Source organism: Ursus arctos, unplaced genomic scaffold (assembly GCF_023065955.2).
Source record: "Ursus arctos isolate Adak ecotype North America unplaced genomic scaffold, UrsArc2.0 scaffold_1, whole genome shotgun sequence".
Lineage (NCBI taxonomy): Eukaryota > Metazoa > Chordata > Mammalia > Carnivora > Ursidae > Ursus > Ursus arctos.
In genome coordinates this window covers 101,388,837-101,409,467 of record NW_026622763.1, presented here as the reverse complement: position 1 = coordinate 101,409,467, position 20,631 = coordinate 101,388,837, and the positions used below count along the sequence as shown (strand labels likewise).

General features: G+C 44.9%; 1 long non-coding RNA gene across 2 annotated transcripts; it reads left to right on the top strand.

The window, feature by feature from the left end:
* The first annotated feature begins 272 nt into the window (after positions 1 to 272).
* On the top strand, positions 273 to 19,567 carry LOC125281348 (uncharacterized). Of its 2 annotated transcripts, none has more exons than XR_007188513.2 (3): positions 273 to 686; positions 10,804 to 10,939; positions 18,942 to 19,567. It is a non-coding gene; the product is annotated as an uncharacterized LOC125281348 (long non-coding RNA). The 2 variants fall into 2 exon arrangements; XR_008956836.1 differs by lacking the exon at positions 273 to 686 and adding an exon at positions 4,415 to 4,963.
* Positions 19,568 to 20,631: the final 1,064 nt, after the last annotated feature.

The window sequence follows — 20,631 nt, the reverse complement described above, 5'->3', positions numbered from 1 at the left end:
GGGCAAGGGCGGGCGCCGGCGGGAGGAGCCGCCCGCGGGCAGGGGAGGCGGAGCGGGAGGGCGGCGAGGGGGCTGGCGGGGGCCGGAGCGCGCGGGGTGGGGGAGGTAGGGGGGTCCGGGGGTGAGCGCGGCCGGCCTTGCGGCCCGAGGGGGTCGCCCTGCCTGGCTGGGTGGGCCGGAAGCCTTCTTCCGCCCCAGCGCCGGCCGACGACAGGGACCCGGGCTACCCTGGGGGGGGGGGGGGGCTGACACGTCTGGGGGGCCACCGGGACCCTGGCTTTGCCATCTCAGACCCTGGAGTCTGAGACCTGAGCCGCGGGGGTGGCCTGGAGGGCTGGTGTCCCTGAAGAAATCCCTCCCGCCCTTTCGAAGTTGGCACACTCAGGCCAGCTGTCCCTCTCCGGGAGTACAGAGCAATGTCTTATTTCTCTGCACGGTGACCGAGGCATCCTGACGCCCAGTCACTCCTTAGAGGGGAAACATTTTATAACTGGCTTGCTGGCGGGCAAGGTCAGGCTCACGTGGACAGCCTCCCTTCTGGAGTTTTCCATTAAATTATTTACACAGTCCCTGAACAAGCCCACAGACCTCTGCAGGAAGTCGGCAGGCAGAAGGTCGCATTTATTCTCCTGCAAACGGTCTCATTTCTCCAGGGACCCCTCCTCTCTTAAATGTGACCCTTGGAGGTAAGAAGCTGCCCAAGGGTGGTGCCTTCTAGGTTTCTGTGGTTTACTCTTGGGAGCTAGAGAAATTCCCCACCAGGTGTTTCCTGGGCACTGACTCCACACCCAGCACAGCATTCAGAGGGGGCTGTTCTGGCCCTCTGCTCAGGGGCTGGGAGGCCAGGGAGCTGGAATCTGGAGCATACTACAAGAAAGGGCCGTTTGGGGAGAACGATATCCAGATGCTTGGTTTTGGGAAAAGTGTGAAACGCAGAGCAGTGATCCAGTACAACCTGCCTGTTCAGAGGAGAGGGCGTGGGACCACCTCACCTACTTCCAGGTTACACAGATTTGAATGAGATCACATCTCAGGCTTGGTTTCCTAGAAGGTTCCAGCCTGCGGCCCTGCTGGTGGATTAAAGTGATGGTGTGTCAACCTTGCCTGAGTGACACTGGTACAACGACCATTTATCCCCAAGGCCCCACCTCCCAGGCAGGCAGGGCTGCCCAGAAGTGGCTGCCAAGAGGGCTCAGCAAGATGGCCCCCACCCCTAAAGGCAACCCCGGGGGGGGGGGGTTCCTCCAAGCCCACAGCCCCCTTCTGAGGAAGGCCCCTTGTGGTTCTTTCTAAATGAAGTGCTTGGTGCTCCTGATCATGCGCTCAGTTCTCCCCACCCCCAGTAGCAAGGACTATGGACCATGCCCAGGACTGGGACAACTGTGGAAAGCATGTGGGAGAGGGAGGCTGGGTTTGACAAGGTCGCTCCCTGTGGGGGCGGGTGGTTGTGCACCCATCCAGTCCATACTTCCACAGCTCCCTAGAGTCCCCCCCCCAATATTTTATTTTTAAGTAATCTCTGCACCCAACATGGGGCTCGAACCTACAACCTAGAGATCAAGAGTCTTGTGCTCTACTAACAGAGCCAGCCAGGCATCCCGTCCTTAGAGTTTTAATTCAGGATGCATAGGGACAGCCCAGTGGGCTGTCATCCACACTATATAGACTTTCAGCATTATATCAGGTGTGAAGAAGCTATTTGCTCTTGAACCCTGGTATCCTGCGATTTGGGTGTGACCTCCTAGAGGCAGGAACTATGTCTGGCTGTTGCAGGGGTCGTGAAGTTTTTCCTTCCTCCCTTCTAGGTTCTTTGGCTAGCCTAATAATTAAATTGATACAAGACAGGTTAAGAAGAGAAAAACGAACAAAAATATACATGAGTAACTTAAGTCTCCAAAATGGCCAAAGCCATTGCCTTAAATACCGTTTTCAGCTAAAGACAAAAGATGCTGGGGGTAGGGAGCCAATTACGCAAGGTTACCAGCAAAGCACAGTAAACAAGTGTAAGTTTGTTGTGTAGATTTAAATTGTTGTCTTTTCCATTGATGAGTTTCCAGAGATTTAGGAATCATCCTCCCCTTCCTGGTACAGTGAGGGAGACACCCCTACAAATGGAGATTTCCCTTATAAATGTAAATGTCTCTTACAAAAGGTTAACTTCTCAGTTTTCATAGCTTCACCTGTGTCTGTTTCCGAAAAATAGCCAGCCTAAAATAATCAGTATGCTAAAGAGGCATATTTTGGGGTAGTATATTTTGCTCCCCTTCACTGCTATATGCCTAGCCTTAACACAAACCTAACACAGCATATGCTCAGAAAGTATCTCTTGGGTGGTAGAATAAAAAGCCTTCATTTCAGATTGCAAAGATCTGGGCCTCATAAAGGTAAATATAACATGTTTCACCAAAAAGGCTGTCCTATGAAGTGGCCCATTCTCCATCATGAGACACATTCAAATAAGAGTACAACGATAACATATTGAGGTTGTTGTAGAGGGGTTCTCAATGGGAATGTGGAGAGATACGTTAGAGGTGATGTACTTTCCTTTTTTTTTTTTTTTTTAAGATTTATTATTTATTTGAGAGAGAGAGAAGGAGCACAAGCGGGTGGGAGGGTCATGGGGCAGAGGGAGAGAGAGAAGCAGGCTCCCTGTTGAGCAGGGAGCCCCATGTGGGGCTCTATCTGAGGACTCTGAGATCATGACCTGAGCCAAAGGCAGAAACACTTAACTGACTGAGCCACCCAAGTGCCCCAGAGGTGATGTACTTTTATGCCTTTAAAATGTACCTAGGAATAGCGAGCATAACAAGAAAATATTCATAACTATATGAAAGGCACACCAAGAGGTGGTTTTTTGATAACAGGACACGGAGGGCAGGACTACGAAACTTCTAAAGTCAGTCGGCATAAATGCTAACATCTCATGTTTACTGGATACTTACTCTGTGCCTGCAGTATTCCTAAGGCAGTTATCTCCCTCCATCTCCACTGACAAAGGTGCTTGCCCAGGCACCCAGCCAGGTCAGAGCTGGGGCCTGAGTCTTTGTCTCTCCCCTGGGGAGAGGGGTGTGCTCAACACAGAAGAGCTAGAAACAGCAGGAAGTGTAAACAGTTGGGGAGACCACAGTCCCCCATCCTGCTTTTCTACCCCATTCCCTCCCTGGGGAGGCCACTTCCCTGCTGAGCCTCTTCCCCCATTCTCTTGTCCCCTGTGTCCCACAAATAGGCCTCTTTTGCACACACCCTCTTTAACACCTCCCTCTTCTGCTTCAACTCCATCCTCTCAAATATGAATTTGCTGGCATCTCCTGTTAAATGTCCCCTAGAACAAAGTTCCCAGGCCTGAGGAGAAACTGATTCCCCTGATTCCCTCTGTAGCCAGGCCCTGGTCTTGGTTCATGACTTCCTCCAGGAAGTTTTTTTAAATCTTGCGCGGCAGGGGCCTCCTTCCCTTCGTGTTGCCCTTTACTGCCCATTTCTTTGTTTCTCTCACGGGCTGCCCCTCACTGTCCCTGACCCCATTGCAAAGTGGGGGCCACGGCAGGAGCGCAATGAGCTGGGAGGAAAGAATAGAGGAAAGGTTAAGAATAGCATAGAGTAGCAGGCAGGTGGTTATGCTTTGCATGTAAACTCAGTTAAGGGGAGAAGAATCCCAAGCAGGCCAGAAACGTGATAGTTTTCACGGGTGCTCCAGACTGCAGGAGGCTGAGCTTGCACGGGTGGGTAAACACACCCCAGAGCAAACACGGGTTGGTTCATACACCAGATTCATGAATCCACGCACCTGTGCACATCTCGGGTTCGTGTAAACACGAGTCCGTACACACACGGACCTATGTAGGCAGCCAGTCGGCGCAAACACAATTGTGCGCATACTCGGGTGGAAGCATCCTCGAGATGATGCACACAGGACGACGTGGAAACCCACCGGTTCGTGCATGTCAGATTGTGCAAACACAAGTTTGGGCATACTGGGACAAGTGCACTATCCCGAGATTGCGCACACATGGTAAGATGCACACCCCAGGGCTGTGCACACACGAGGCCGCGGATGCCAACCCCCGCCCTCCGGGCCAGCTCGCGGGCCCACTCGTAAGAGGTAGAGGAAACCATTTCTCCCCATACTAGGGCACAGCTTCCGCGTCTGGGCGCCATCTTCGCCCCACGAGCAGCGGAAAAAGGAGCAGGCCGAACAGCCCTTGCGCTCGGGCCTTTGTTGTCCCGGCTTCCGGGCGTCCATCATGCGGACACCCTGCGCGCCTGAGCACGAAATGGCGGCTGGGGGCGGGGCGGAACGGGGTGACCAAGAGCAGCGCTCACTCCCGACTCCCGACAGGGCGCGCCGTCCCGCCCCCTCACGCAGGCGCACGGCACGGCGCGCGTTCCCGCGTTCCCTCCGACGCGCGCCGGGACACAAAGGGCTGGAGGGAAAGCACGGAGCGCGGCCCGCACTTTCGGAGCGGCTAGTGGTCCGGAGCGGCCTGGAGCGGACTCCCGGGCTGGAGCCGGGCTCGCCGGAACAGCGCGCTCGGGCGCCGGGTGGGGCGTTGTGCGGCGCTCCTTCCCTTCCCCTCGCCCTTCCTCAACCGTCGCTACGGCCTCGCCAGCCGAGGTGGGGCCGAGCGGGCGCGCAGCGCGCAGGCGCCGAGCTCCCGGCCTCCGCGGGGAGGTCCGGGCGCCTCCATTTTCCCTCGCGCGCCGTAATGGCGGAACTGGGTGCTTCTCTCCCCGTGGGGAGGGGAGACTCGCCGCGGGGAAAGCCCGAGGCCTTCTCTCTGCAAAATTCTTTCCTGCGTCTGCGCGCTTTACCGCGGGAGCTGGTGGTCTATGTAACTCTTCATAGTTTGGAATGTGATGTAAAGAAGAAAAAACAGATACCTCCGCAAATTACAATAGTTTGAAACTTTCTACTTCAGATTGGGAATGTGGGTTGGGAAGGAGTGAGAACACTGATGCAGAAAAGGTAAATTTTTTTCCCTTAAGGGATGTTTGTTAAAAAACAATAATACAACCTTAACAGAAGTATTTTTCATATTACAAATAATATATGTTCTTAGAAGAAAATTTCGAAAGAAGTCAGGATCGCTGGCATTCACTGAATAGTTACATACCAGACCCTGTTTTAAGTGCTATAATTTTCCTAACCAGGTACAGATGGAGAAATAAGCACAGAGAGGTTAAATACACAAAAGCACTTAAAGGAAAATAGGAAAAGTAGTAAACCCACCTTCTAAGACAACCACCATTTAATAAACTGGCCTGGTTCCCGCCAGTATTTTTCTCTGTCTTAAGTTTGGTTTCGGGGTGGCTGGGTGGCTCAGTTGGTTAAGCGGCTGCCTTCTGCTGAGTTCATAATCCTAGCTAGTGCCCTGGGATCAAGCCCGGCGTGGGGCTCCCTGCCTGCTGCTTCCCCCTTTGCCCATCTCCACCTCCCCATCCTTCATGCTCACTCTCTGTCTCAAAATCTTAAAGATAAGTTTGGTTCAAGTTACATGCGGCCTATGGCATCTTGATTAACAGCTGTGGTTTGGCAAATAGAAGAGGTTCAGAGCCTCCGAGGGGTCCTTGGGAGTGCCGCTTCCCGGCTGTCCTTGGGGCAGCAGGACCCTTCCAGGTCCAGGAGACCTCACTAGGTGATGCCTGAAAAGCACCCCAACTCTAGAATGTAGGCCTCTAGTGATCCTGGAGAAGTCAATTGACTCATGATCATTTTGGGGAGTCAGGAGGAAAAGCCTTCTTATTTCTCTCTTTTTTCCTACTGTAGCAGTTTCTCCGGTAATAATTGCCTTATTTTAATTGCCCAAGCCTATTTAGGCCTATGAGAGGTATTTTCACTGATGAGAGTTGGGTCAGTTTAAGACAGGGCAGGCCCAGCATAACTCGTCCTTTACAGTGGAAGCTCCTGAGATTTAGGGCTGGAAGTCTGGGCCAAGTTAATCAATTAATAGCAAAATAGATGCATCATCCAAATTGAGGCCTTGCACCCTCCGTCTCCCAAGTCCTCAGCTTCCATGGAATTTATTATGTTTCTGATTGTCTTTTTATGTCTTAAAAACTTTAACAATATAGAGATCCCAACACCTAGCTGATAAACGGTAGGTGCTTCTCTTGCTTGGTGAAAGATTGTTCTGAACAGGTGAGGGCTGTGCACATCCCTCATTACTATTAATCCTTTAAGGATTCACCTGTGTCTCAAAATCCTTATCCCATTTTTAGTTTGCTGGTGTAAAGCAGACTGTCCTTTGATTAGTTTCTTTTATTGCAATACGAATTTGGGTTTTCGTTACTGTGTAGTGTAAGTCGTTTACTTTTATTCATTATTACTTCATTAGTGTGAGGAAGCCCTATGCTCTTTTACTTTTAGAAGTGGAAAAAGTAGGAAATGGAACCAGAATATGATTTCAGCTCTCACACACAGAAATACCCTGTCTTCTTGTTCCCTCTCTATTGAATCACAAATTCCTAATCAGCATTTTAAAATGTTCCTAGAAAATCAAAAAGTTCCAGTGACTGAAAAGCTTTCTAGATAATTGCCTTTCCTTACATCGTGTAAAAGAAAATACTTTAACACTAGCTTGTGCCTTTGCCAAGTTACTTATCTCCTGGTTCTGTGTTCTCATATATACAATGTGGATAAGAATATGTCCTGGCAGAGTTTGGGGGGATGGTTGGAGATGATATTTGTAAAGTGCCAGGATCATATTAGGTGCTCAATAATTAAGTGATCGTGACTGTGTTTCATTGCTGTTCTGTGTCAAGGAAGTGTCAGGATTAATTAGCTGGTCGTCTTTGAGAAAATATTAATATAGTTCCCTGCTGATCATAGACTTGTGCTCAGTTCTACCCTAAACATCCTAAGAATTCTCAGAAGCAAGTGTTGATGAGGATGTGGAGATAAAGGAACCCTCTCGTGGTATTGGTGGGAATGCAAACTGGTGCAGCCACTGTGGAGAACAATATGGAGATTCCTCAAAAAATTAAAAATAGAGCTACCCTAAAATCCAGTGATCGCACTAGTGGTATTTACCCCCCCCCAAAAAAAACAAAAACAGTAATTCAAAGGGATATATGCACCCCTATGTTTATTGCAGCATTATTTCAATAGCCAAACTATGGAAGTAGCCCACGTGTCCATCAACAGATGAATGGATGAAGAAGATGTGATATCTATATACAATGGAATATTATTCAGCCATAAAAAAAGAATGAAATCTTGCCATTTGCAATGACATGGATGGAGCTAGAGAGTATAATACTAAGCGAAATAAGTCCATCAGAGAAGGACAAGTACCATATGATTTCACTCATGTGGAATTTCAGAAATAAAACAAACAAGCAAAAGAAAAGAGACAAACCAAGAAACACTCTTGATTATAGAAAACACCTGATGGTTATCAGAGGGAAGGGGGTGGGGGAGGGGGGGTAATAGGGGATGGGGATTAAAGAGTACCTTTATCATGATGAAAATAAAATGATACAGGACTCCTGGGTGGCTCAGTCAGTTAAGCGGCTGCCGTCTGCTCAGGTCATGATCCCAGGATCCTGGGATGGAGTCCTGCATCAGGCTCCTTGCTCAGCGGGGAGCCTGCTTCTCTCTCTGCCTGCTCTGCCTGCTGCTCCCCCTGCTTGTGCTTTCTCTGACAAATAAGTACAATCTTAAAAAAAAAAAAGAAAGAAAAAGAAAAAAGAAAGAAAAGAAAATGATAAAAAAAAAAAAGACTGCTCAAAACTTTAAATCAAGAAGTTTGAAAATTCACTTCAGAAACAAGTTAGGTGGTTGCTTGATGCATCAGGCACATGTATTATCTGAGTAAATAATAAAAGGGCATATGTGACATGGACCCATGTAAGGTACCCCTCCTATCTTTGAAAGGTCCAGAAGGATGGGTCTTGATGTCAGTTGGGACCCTGCAAGGGAAGGAGCCCTGCCCTCTCAAAGCAGCAGGACTCTCTGAAACCCACTGTGTTCTCTGTGTCTAGGCCCTGTGTTCTCTGGTCAGTGGATGTGTAAGTGCTTCCTCTGTTTTGGTGCTGGTGGCAGGGGATAGAATAGTGAACAGGGGCGCCTGGGTAGCATAGCGGTTGAGCATCTGCCTTCGGCTCAGGGCGTGATCCCGGCGTTATGGGATCGAGCCCCACATCAGGCTCCTCCGCTATGGGCCTGCTTCTTCCTCTCCCACTCCCCCTGCTTGTGTTCCCTCTCTGGCTGGCTGTCTCTATCTCTGTCAAATAAATAAATAAAATCTTTAAAAAAAAAAAAATAGTGAACAAAACAACCCATCCCTGCTTTCATGGAGCTGAGAGTTTATTGAGGAAGCCAGACCCTGAGCAAATGACCATGGTGGTGAGTGTAAGATGGTGGGTGCTACACAAGGTGGCAGTGGCCCTGCCTTAGGCAGAAGACAGGAAGGCTTCCTGGATGCAGTGATGCCTCACCTGGGCCTAGCCTTCTCTTAGACTCTGAAGAGAAAAGAGATACATTAAACTTGAACAACTGAGTAAGTCCACAAAGGCCATGGGAGCTAAAGGGTGGGAGAGATAGGAACTGAGACACAGAAAAAAGCCAGACCATGGGGATTTCTGTGGGAGTATAGGAGAAGAAAAACAACATCTTTCCTCTACCCATCTTAAATTCTCTGAGCCCTGTAAATTAGACTACCAAAGACAGATTACCAAGAGAAAAATAAACAGGTTTATTAAAAAGTGCATCACACATACACAAGGGAGCAGCCAGTGATGAGTAACTCAAAGGAGTGGTTAGAACTTGGGCGTATTATTGCATATTAATAAAAGAACAATACATTTTTAGAGAAGTGACAAAGGAAAATGACTTTGAGTTTCTAGCGTGGCAAATTGTGGGAAGGTATGTATACGGGGGGAGTAATGGTAGACAAGGTTTGTCGTGTGGGTTCCTCTGGTGCCATCTCCAGGCTGATAATGGTCTGGAGTTTTCTCTGGTGATTAACTTCTCTCCTTCCCGGTAGAGCGGGGAGTAGGGACACCTCTGCAAAGTTATGTCTTGCTTTTAGGCAAGTAAGAGGAGGGCCAGAGTTTTTCTTGTATCGGTTTCTTAATTGCCTTCCACTCAAAATAATCTTTATGCCAATGTGGCATATTTGAGGGTGGTATATTCTACTACTCTTCTCCAGGTTTGGTTTACTGAATTGTTAAGTATTCTCATTAGACCATGTTTTTGTTTTGTTTTGTTTTACATATAACTCACATACTGTAAAATTTACCCCTTTAAAATATATAACTCAGGGGCACCTAGGTGGCTCAGTCGGTTAAGCATCTGCCTTCGGCTCAGGTCATAATCCCACGGTCCTGGGATCAAGCCTCACGTCGGGCTCTCTGCTCACTGGGGAGTCTGCTTCTCTCTCTCCCTCTGCCTGCTGCTTCCCCTGCTCGTACTCCCTCATTCTCTCTCTCTGTCAAATGAATAAATAAAATCTTTTTTAAAAAATAAAATATATAACTCAGGGGCACCTGCCTGGCTCAGTCAGTAGAGTCTGCAACTCTTGATCTTAGGGTCATGAGTTCAAGCCCCACATTGGGTGTAGAGTTTACTTAATAAAAAAATATTTTTAAAGTATATAATTCAGTAGTTTTAAAACATATTCACAAAGTTGAGCAACCATCCACACAAATTCCAGAGCACTTCATCACCCCAGAAAGAAACCCTAGACTCATTAACAGTCATTCATCATCTGCCCCTTCTGCCAGCCCCCACCCCCCCACTAATCTGCTTTCTGTCTCTATGTATTTGCCTATTCTGGACTTTTCATAATCTGAATCCAAAATGTGTGCTCATTGTATCTGGCTTCTTTCATTTAGCATAATGTTTTTAAGTTCACTAAGGTTGTAGCATGTATTTGTACCCCCATTCCTTTTCATGGCTGAATAATATTCCTTGTGTGGCTATCAGTCACAAGATTGTTGAGAGGACGGTGTGTATATCTGTGATGCGAGCAAGTGCCTTTGATGCCCGGTCTCAGTGTGAGAAGCACTGTGCTTTGTATGGCATTTCAGCTGCCTGGGCTCTCCCCTCACTGGCTGTGTGACTGGGCAAATCACTTTCTTTGTGCCTCATTTTCCTCTCATAAATGGGGATAACAGTAGTAATTCTCATAGGGTTGATGAATTAAATGAGTTTATACATTGAAAGGGCTTAGAAAAGTTCCTGATATTAAAGTCCAGTTGTTCCTATGAAGAAAAATAGGCTGGCAGATGCAGAACTCCCCACTGATTAGCACATTGCCGTTTATTCCAGAATCTTCCAAATGGCTACATGGCTACTTATAAAACTTGGGATTACAACCAGGTCTGATTATAAGAGGAAATGAAGATAGCAGATTCTACACCATTTTTTAGGTGAAGGGGAACCAAATATGCCACCCCAAAATGTGCCACTTTGGCATGTAGAGTATTTTGACCTGAAGGCAATCAAGTCTCAGCAGACTCAATTACCTCTCCCTTAATTGTCTAAAAGAATTTCGATGGGGAGCCTGGCCCAGAGAGTTATTACAAGAGATAAGTTTTTTTTTTTTGTAATCTGAAAGACTTACCCACATGGCAGGGCCAACATCTGCTTAGCAAACATCTGCTCTTCTCATCTTCCTGCAAATTGCCCTCCTCCCCTTTGAAGTCCCCAGCCCCATCTCTTGCTCAGTTCAGGATGGCATGTGAGCCTCAATGGCCTGACTGCTTTTGGGTCTCATATTTTGATGCCCCTCAACCCCCGCCCCCGTACGTACAAAATAAAATTTATTTTTCTCCTATTAATCTGTTTTATGTCAATTGAAGTATTTGAGCAGCCAAAGAACTAGAAAGAAAGAAGGAAAAATGTCCCACCCAACAGTTTGGCGACCTGCAAAGGGACCTTCACTGGCTGGACACTCTGCTCCCACCTGGGCTGCTGCCGCTGAGAGAGCCACAGAAGGTAAGAATTCTTACCAGATCAGTCTCCTGGATCTCCACTTGGAGGATCCAGGGGAAGCGAGCGTGGTGAGAGTCCTCTTTCCTTGTCCTAAATTCAGCTTAGCGGGAGACCGTCTTTGTGTGAAGTAGTTCCTTGAGTATGGCGACTCTGGTGAAGACGTGGCATGACTACTCTTGCATCTGTGGATCCCTTCTCTCCCAGAGGTAGTCATTGTTTCCTTTGGTCTCTGTCTTCTGTGTCCTTTGTCATGAGAAGGAAAATCATAGCCCCTATGAGCTTTTTCCTTTCGTCCTGTTCCATGTCTTGAGAGCTTGGCTTTGTGACCAGGGAGAATATTCTCACTGGAAGATACATGTACTGGCATGCCTTGGCATACAGCCGAATAGGTTCCAGAGCTGAAAAGCAGCACTGGCTTTGTCTGACTGAGCCAGCTCTCAGGGGAGCTTGTCTTGAGGAGTTCCGGTCCATAAGCATACCTTGTTGGGGATGGGGATGGTGAAGTCCCATACCAGTAGCTCCTGACTGGTGTCACAGATGGCAGGTCTGTGACTGGAGGTGTCTCACATTCTCATGGGAGACCAGAGCCACCATTTCTACTGCACCGTTCTTACTGCCTGTGACACTGAAGGTCTTTGCTTTCTTAGGCTAATTATGGGAGTGAACTTTCTTGGATCTTGTGAGGATCGAATCCTCTGCACCCTCTTTTAGGATGCCTCTTGCATCCCTGGTTAAACCATAAAAAGATTTAACTGGTCACTATTGAGATTAATATAAGATCCTATTTGGCAATGGCCAGATAATGGATCCTCTTAATTGGCTGTATTTGAAAGAGAAAATTTTAGAGAGATCTCTTCTAACAATTGTCTTATTGGCACCTATGGAAAAAACAATTTTTTTTTCTTATGGAAAAAACAGTTAAAAAGAGGACATCAAGGGGCGCCTGGGTGGCACAGCGGTTAAGCTTCTGCCTTCAGCTCAGGGCGTGATCCCAGCGTTATGGGATTGAGCCCCACATCAGGCTCCTCTGCTATGAGCCTGCTTCTTCCTCTCCCACTCCCCCTGCTTGTGTTCCCTCTCTCGCTGTCTCTATCTCTGTCGAATAAAAAAAAAAAAAAGAGGACACCAAGGAATATAACAGCCAGCCTCAGGGACTCCCTTAGTGAGATGAAAGAACAGAAATTAGACTTAGAACAAAAATTAAAGTCCACATTCAACGTAAATTCCCCTTCTCAAAAAACCTGCCCCATCTGCCTGTTTTAGCTTCCCTTTCCTTTGAGATTTACAGAGAGCGTTCTGACTTGATCTCTAGGCCCAGGGTACTGGTTACCTATGGAAATGCTGAGGGCCAGGAAGTGAATTTAGCAGAAGAAGGGGAGTGGGGGAGTGGGGAGGGGGGGCAGGATATAGGGCTCACTTTGCTCTTTCTTACAACTTTTCCTACTCTCCAGGGCTCTGTAGTCGGGCTCTGCCAGCCTCAGATCTTCCTATGCAGTGTCTTTTGTGGAAATATCCTGGATCCTGACCACAAAGAATGCATGCAAACAGAGACAGCAGCAGAACTTCTAAATGATAATAAAATCCTTCTCCCTCCACTTCCGGAATATCCTACTAAATGTAAAGAAGAGTTAGAAAGATTACTTGCCATTCAAAACCCCACTCACGGGGACCTTGATTAGCTGCTAAGGGGTGTTCTTTCCACCTGTAATTATACTGTAGTTAACAGACAAGCCAGTTGGATCCCTGAGGAAAACCCCCTCTTGGAGTAAACAAATGACCAGAATTTCTCCTAGGAGCTTCTAGAAATGACGTTCAGGGACGGACAGAAGCAACAGTAAAGGTTTTTACCCCTAAGGTGAACTGGCCCGAGGTTGAATTGTGCACACAGAAAGAAAGCCTTTGTTAAAGTACTTTATACAGACTTCACAAAGGCATAGTGCGTTAAACCCTGAAGCTCTAGAACACAGAAATCTTTCGATTTCCATCTTAGTTGGACATCTCTCGGATAAAAAGCAAATTTAAGATAGTGTAGTTGGGTGGATCAGCACGTCAATATCATTTAGGCTTCAACCCAATTCTCTGAGAAGTTCAAAGTGACTGTCCTGGGGCGCCTGGTGGCTCAGTTGGTTAAGGGTCTTTCCTTTGGCTCAAGTCACAATCTCAGGGTCTTGCAATCAAGCTCTGCATTGCATCAGGCTCCCTGCTCAGTGGGGAGTCTGCTTCTCCCTCTAACCCTCCCCCCACTGGTGGGGACTCTCTCTCTCTTTCTCTCTGAAATAAATAAAAATCTTAAAAAAAAAAAAAAAAAAAAAGCAACTGGCCTTTCCTTACAAATCTTTGTAAAACCAGAAATGCAGCTCTAGAAACAATTCAAAGTCCACCTATCATTACCATCCCCCAGAGCTCTCCTATTCATCTCAAAATGCTTGCAGATATTATAAAAGATTAGGATATTGGAGACAGAATTGTCCTCCACTTAAGAAAAAGAAGGAAAACTGGGCACCTGGATGGCTCAGTCAGTTAAGCGTCTGCCTTTGGCTCGGTCATGATCCTGAAGTCCTGGGATGGAGTCCTGCATGGGGCTCCCTGCTCAGTGGGGGGTCTGCTTCTTCCTCTACCCCTTCGCCCTGCTCTTGATCTCTCTCTCTCTCATGCTTTCTCTCTCAAATAAATAAATAAAATCTTTAAAAAAAGAAGGAAGGAAAATTTAAATAATAATTTCTCTAGACCTTTGGTAAGAGGGAAATATACTCCAAACTTCTTGGAGAAAACTTGGATACTTTCTCTATGCCTATGTGGTATAGATTTTCTATTCCATCTTCTCTAGGACCTGATAACCAGTTTTTTGAAATGCAAACTTTAGAGGTTTTTTGTTTTGTTTTGTTTTTAAGATTTTTATTTTTTAAGCTCTACATTCAGCACGGAGCTCAAACTCATGACCCCAAGATCAAGAATCACGTGCTCTACCAACTGAGCCAGCCAGGTGTTCCTAGGGAGAGGTTTCCTATCAAAAGGATAAAAAAGGAACTATTTGTAAATTAGGCTAATGAAATATCTTAAATGTCCTCTTCACAAATATTAGTAAAAAGCCTTAGCCATGGCACCTGCCAGCTCGGGCAGTAGAATATGCGATTCTTGATCTTGGGGTTGTGAGTTTGAGCCCCACGTTGGATGAAGAGATTACTTAAAAGAAAAAAATTAAAGAAAAAAGCTTTACCCATATGAGCAGGTGAACTTATTTCAACAGCCAAAACAAAATTTGGATCTAACTGTTCTTTCATAAACCAGTGAGTTTTGTAATTATCATACCTGACTCATGGCTAAAATTTTAGAATGAAAGCTATACTGTCTCTGTATTTGTCTGTGTTTGTGTGTGTCTGTATTTGTATGTTGCAGATGTGTGATATTTTTCTACTTCCTGATGGTATTGCCAATATTAATTTGCAAAAGAGATCTATTCAATTTGTTAAAATAAGCACTTATATGAACTAAGTGTTCCTAAACCCTCAGAAATATAATAGAAACAAATTCAAATGTTTTTCAAGTTCACATGATCTGGGAAAATATTCAGTAACTGAAGCTAGTTTAAATCGATTGGTTTAATTAAAATAGACACGTCTTCAGGGGCACTTTGAGCGGCCAGTGTTTGATTTTGGCTCAGGTCATGATCTCAGGGCCCTGGGATCCAGCTCTGGGCTAAGCAGGGAGTCTGCTTGAGATTCTCTCTCTCCCTCTCCTTCTGCCCCTCTCCTTGATCATGCTCTCTCTCTCTCAAATAAATAAATAAATCTTAAAAAAAATATAGACACGTCTTCAGAATTAAATATAATGCAGACATACAACTTTTATTCTACCTAGGTTTACTAGTCAAAAAATTCAAGCTATTTCTGTTACAAAATTTGTCAGCAAGAAAAATAGCTTGGGAGGATGGCTGACTCTATCTAACGTCTCACAAAGTTCTTGCGAGTGGTCTAAGCATAATTGTTGGGAACCAGTGACTGAGATAGATGTAATTGGAATAAGAACTTTTAGGTGAACTTTTCAGCCATAATTAGGTTCTATGCTGTGTATACTTAAAAATACCTTCCAAAATCAGGGACACCTGGGTGGCACAGTTGGTTGAGCGTCCAACACTTGGTTTTAGCTCAGGTCGTGAGGTCAAGCCCTGCATCGGGCTCAGGCAGAGTCTGCCTGAGATTCTCTCTCCCTCACCCTCTGCCCCTCCTTCTTGTGCTCTCTCTCTAAAATAAATAAATAAGTCTTAAAAAAACCCAAACCTTCCAAAATCACTTGATAACTTCCACCATTAGAGTCTTACTAAGTTAAGTGACGGAAATTCATTGAATATCTAGATCATTTCCAAGTAAGATAACATCTTAAAACATTAATTACTGAACATGGGTTTATCTACATTTTGCTTCTTATTACAGAGAAACTAAAAGGTATTTGGATGTGTTTGTACTACATTGGAAAACTGTACTATAAAAAAGTGTATGCTTCTAGAAATTATGAAATGTATTTATAAATTTGCCAGTCTAAATGCTAGTATAACAATTTACATCTTAGTTTTCACTAGAAATTCAGGTTTCTCATCATTAAGAATTCCAATAAATGACACTAAAACTATGAGAAATAGGGGTGCCTGACTGGTACAGTTGGTGGAGCGTGAGACTCTTGATCTTGGAGTCACGAGTTTGAGCCCCGCATTGGGTGTAGAGATTATTTAAAAATTTTAAAAATCTTAAAAAAAAAAAAAAAGAAAAGAAAAGAAAAAGAAACTACGGGGGCGCCTGGGTGGCTCAGTTGGTTAAGCATCTGCCTTCAGCTTAGGTCATGATCCTGGGATTGAGCCCTGTATCGGGCTCCCTGTTCGGGGGGGGGGGGGGTCTGCTTCTCCCTCTCCCTCTGCTCATGCTCTCCTTCTCTCTCTCTCAAATAAATAAGTAAAATCTTAAAAAAAAAAACAAAACTACGAGAAATAATAAGGGAAATAACTCTCTATGCAAGGAAATTAAGATGTGTTTTTGGTAAGAAGAGGTATGAGGGGTGCCTGGGTGGCTCAGTTGTTAAGCGTCTACCTTTGGCTCAGGTCATGATCTCAGGGTCCTGGGATTGAGCCCCGCATTGGACTCCCTTCTTAGTGGGAAGCCTGCTTCTCCGTCTTCCACTCCCCCTGCTTGTGTTCCTTCTCTCTCTGTCTCTCTGTCTGTTCAATAAATGAATAAAATCTTAAAAAAAAAAAAAAAAAGAGGTATGAGACAGAAAGATGCATTTTGTCAAAGGAAAAAAAAAGTAAATTTGTCCTAAAGTAAAACTGGTTATTTCAGAATGGGAAAGAAGAATAAAGGACAAAATGGTATAGAAAGTTGGGAAGAGAGAGAGAGAAGAGGAGAGAGAATTTTACCTTGGATAATCAAGCTGGCTAAAATTGAATTATTATTATTATTATAAGGGTTTTAAAAATAAACTTTAATGTCAATAGTGTACTTATGTAAAATGAACTTAGTTTTCTTTTACTTACTGAAAAAAAAAGTTTTCCTGAACTATTTATTGGTCTGCTCTGGGTCATAAGAGATTGTAAAAGGTTTTTCTTTACCTTTAAAAATATATATTTCATTTATTTATTAGAGAGAGGAGAGAGCAAGAGAGTGAGCATGAGGTGGGGAGGAGCAGAGGGAGAAGGAGCAGCAGACTCCCTACTGAGCAGGGAGCCCATGTAGGGCTCGATCCCAGGACCCCAGGATCATGACCTGGGTGGAAGGCAGATGCCCAACCACTGAGCCACCCAGGCGCCCCTCTCCTTAGATCTTTAACCGTGGTCATTTATACACCTTTGTCATTTACAGAGAGTTACTGTTTTACGCTGATGCTTTTGCAAAAGTATTCTTGCAAAAGTGCTTCATCTTCAAGGAAATTCATGGAAAGGACTTAGACAAAGATAGGTTTCTGATTAACTTTAAGATCGTAAGACTGAACTGGGTAAGAATTTCTAGACCTAATGGAAAAACTGAATTGAAGCAGAACAAAAATTAGCATGGGACTGAGTGAACTGAAGAGGATGATTATAATTTTTTATGACTTTCTATTTGAAATATTGTTGGTTCTTTAATGTTTTGTTTTTCCAGATTTAAGGAAACTTTTTTCTCTTTTTTCTTAAGTTAACTATGACTTAACAGCAGTTTGGTGAAGTATACCTTTGTAAACAAAGTTGAAACATTTACTTTTTCTCCCTGCCTGATCCTTCCAGAATTGGGAAACTTAGCGAATATTCTTTATGACAGTATGTTTATTTGCTTGAGTTCAGTAAGAATCTATTCTCCTTGTAACAGGCATAATTGGAAACATTGGATATGTTACCAAGGCTTTCACTGGAATGTCATATTTGAGAATAAAATGCATTGATTCAGATATGATCAAACGGCTTTAAGGAGCTAATGTTGACTTTATAGAGCCAACAAAGGCCCTTGGAAAAATTGGCCTGGTACCTGGCTTACAGGGTTCCCAGCAGTTTAACCAGGTAAGTAAAGAAGGTCACTTTCTTTTTATTTTCTTTCTTTTTTTTTTTTTTTTTTAAGATTTTATTTATTCATTTGACAGAGATAGAGACAGCCAGTGAGAGAGGGAACACAAGCAAGGGGAGTGGGAGAGGAAGAAGCAGGCTCCCAGCAGAAGAGCCCGACATGGGGCTGGATCCCAGATCTCCGGGATCACGCCCTGAGCCGAAGGCAGACGCTTAACGACTGAGCCACCCAGGCGCCCCAAGAAGGTCACTTTCTGGCAGGCTCAGGAAACTTAGGATACTTTGGGGACCTCAGGAAAAGAAGAATTTGCCCAAATCTATATATATTGCAGGCAAAGTTTGATGGTGGCTTCTTAGCCTTGAGAAGCTTTTAAAAGTCCAATATGTGATTCCTTATGAAAAGTTCCAGCTGGGGCACCTGGGTGGCTCAGTTGGTTGGGCATCTGCCTTCTGCTCAGGTCATGATCCCAGGGTCCTGGGATTGAGCCCCAGTTTGGGCTCCCTGCTCAGCAAGGAGTCTGCTTCTCCCTCTCCCTCTGCCCCTTACCCCGTGCTTATTCTCTATCTCAAATAAATAAATAAAATCTTAAAAAAAAAAAAGAAAGAAAGAAAAAAAAGAAAAGGAAAGAAAAGAAAAGAAAAAAAAGTTCCAGCAAAGAAGAGAGAGCCTATATGGTCAATCATTATTCTTGACTGTACTTAAGTAAATAATAAGGCCAAGTTATTCAAACTGGACTTAATTTGCAAACAAATTACTGTGGTTGTCTTTGGTAGAAATGGGTGTGCCTCTAGAAAGAAAATTATGTTTCAATGGAAACTATAGTACACCCTTGTGGATATCAGATTCTAGCCCTGCTAATTGTCTTTCAGGTTTTGTTTCTACCTGTAAACTGTCCTGGGTCCTGAATTTTAGTTTCCCCCAGTATTAGGCTACAGCTATTCAAACTAACATTTCCAGTTTTCTGACTGTTAATGTACATGAGGAATTGAGGAATCATTTTTCTACTTTTTTTTTTTTTTAAGATTTTATTTTTAAGTAATCTCTGCACCTGACAGGGAGTTTGAGCCCTTGGCCCCAAGATCAAGAGTCTCACTCTCTACCAACTGAGCCAGCCAGGCACCCTACCTAGTCTTCTACTTTTTTGACCCTTCTGACTTGGAATCATTGAGAACTGAAACTGTTCTTTCCCCAAAGCCATACAAGCAAGCTAAAGCTGGACAACTTGATATAAACTTCAAAGAAATCACCACCACAGCTCATGTACAGACAATCTTTATGCCTTCGTGGCACTCAGAAAGATCAGCAGAGACATTCAGACTGCCAACCAGAAATCTATCAGGTTGCCACTGCCCTTTCTCGCTCCATCTGAAGAAGTTTGGAGCCAGATATCTAGACATCTTCTCAACTGGATGCCTTCAGAACTCAGAAACTGGGAGTATAATCTTCTCCAATCATTAACCATTGTTTTTCTTTTGTTTCCGTAGAAATGCCTCTTATTAAATATCTGACTGCTTGCACAATAGACCTAACTTTGGGAGTCCACCTGCATTTTCACCTCCTAAAATGAGACACAAGACACAACTGTTTAATTGAACTGGCCTATTCTCTGGACTAAGAGACCGGTTCAGTGAGATAGGACGATTTACCAACTCAACTTATGAACTGTGAGGTTTCTTGGGAAAGTTTCAAAGCTGGGATTGAAGGGAACAGAAGACGCCGCCCCAAAATGTGCACTTTGGCATGTAGAGTATTTTGATCTGAAGACAATCGAGTCTCAGCAAACTCAAGAAAAGCTTTTACCTCTTCCTTAATTGCCTAAAAGAAACTTAGATGGGGAGCCTGGCCCAGAAAGAGAGTTATTACCAGAGATAATTTTTTTTTTTTTTTTAATCTGAAAGACTTACCCACATGGCAGCGCCAAGGGCCAACATCTGCCTGGGAAACATCTGCTCTTCTTATCTTCCTGCAAATCACCCTCCTCCCCTTTGAAGCCCCAGCCCCATCTCTTTGCTCAGCTCAGGATGGCATGTGAGCCTCAATGGCCTGACTGCCTTCGGGTCTCATATTTTTGTGGGGCTCCTATACGTACGAAATTAAATTTGGTTTTTATTTCCTGTTTATCTGCCTTATGTTAATTTAATTATTAGACTAGCCAAAGAACTTAGAAGGGAAGATGGAAAATTATTCTGCCCTCACACAGGCATTTAGGATTTTGTAGTTGTGCAGACTTTCGAATTTGTTTTTAGTGATAACGAGCCAAGGGACTTTTTCCTATGTGTACTTCTAAGGTCATCTACTTTGAGAACAAACTGCTTTATTTATTTATTTTTTAAGATTGTATTTTATTTTTTCAAGTAATCGCTACACCCGGCATGGGGCTTGATCTTACGATCCTGAGATGAAGTTTCATGCTCTACTGACTGAGCCAGCCAGGCACCCCAGGGAAGAAGCTGCCTTGTTTCTATTTAATTAATTAGAGAAAGAGTGTGTGAGTGCAGAGGTGCGAGTGTGCGGGCAGAGGGAGAGGGAGAGAGAGTCCTAAGCAGACTCAGCTGTTCTTGGAGCCTGATGGAGGGCTTGATCACACGACCCTGAGATCACGACCCAAGCCAAAACCGAGAGTTGGACGCTTAACCACTGAGCCACCCAGATGCTAAATTTTAAAGAAATGATAATGAGTTTTCAACATACAAAAAAGTAGAATAGGATTCCTCATGTACATTCAACAGCATTTATTCCCACTTTTCTATTCTTGACAGACGGTTTTTGTTCTACAAGTAGATGGGGGAGGCACACCTAATAGGTAGGAACCATTTTGCAAGGATCTGGGGAAACTGGTTTCATGGGCAGGTTGAGAAATGTGTGCTTGCCTAGGCAGCTAGGACACTTCAGGGAAGGGAAGCGTGGGGAGGGAGGGCTGTGCTCCACCCCCGTTCCCCACCTGGCCACTCTGTGGGGCTTGGTGTGGGATGCGAAGGCTCACTCCGGGAAGCTGATACTAGTGTCATGATGAAGTTGTCTCCCAACACAGTGACACCGGTGTTCATCGAGAGTAGGGCATGCGGAGGTCAAGCTCAGACGTGTGGCACCAGGCATTGTGCGGCAACCACATTTTTTTTAAGATTCTATTTATTTATTTGTCAGAGCACAAGCAGAGGAGTGGTGGGCAGAGGG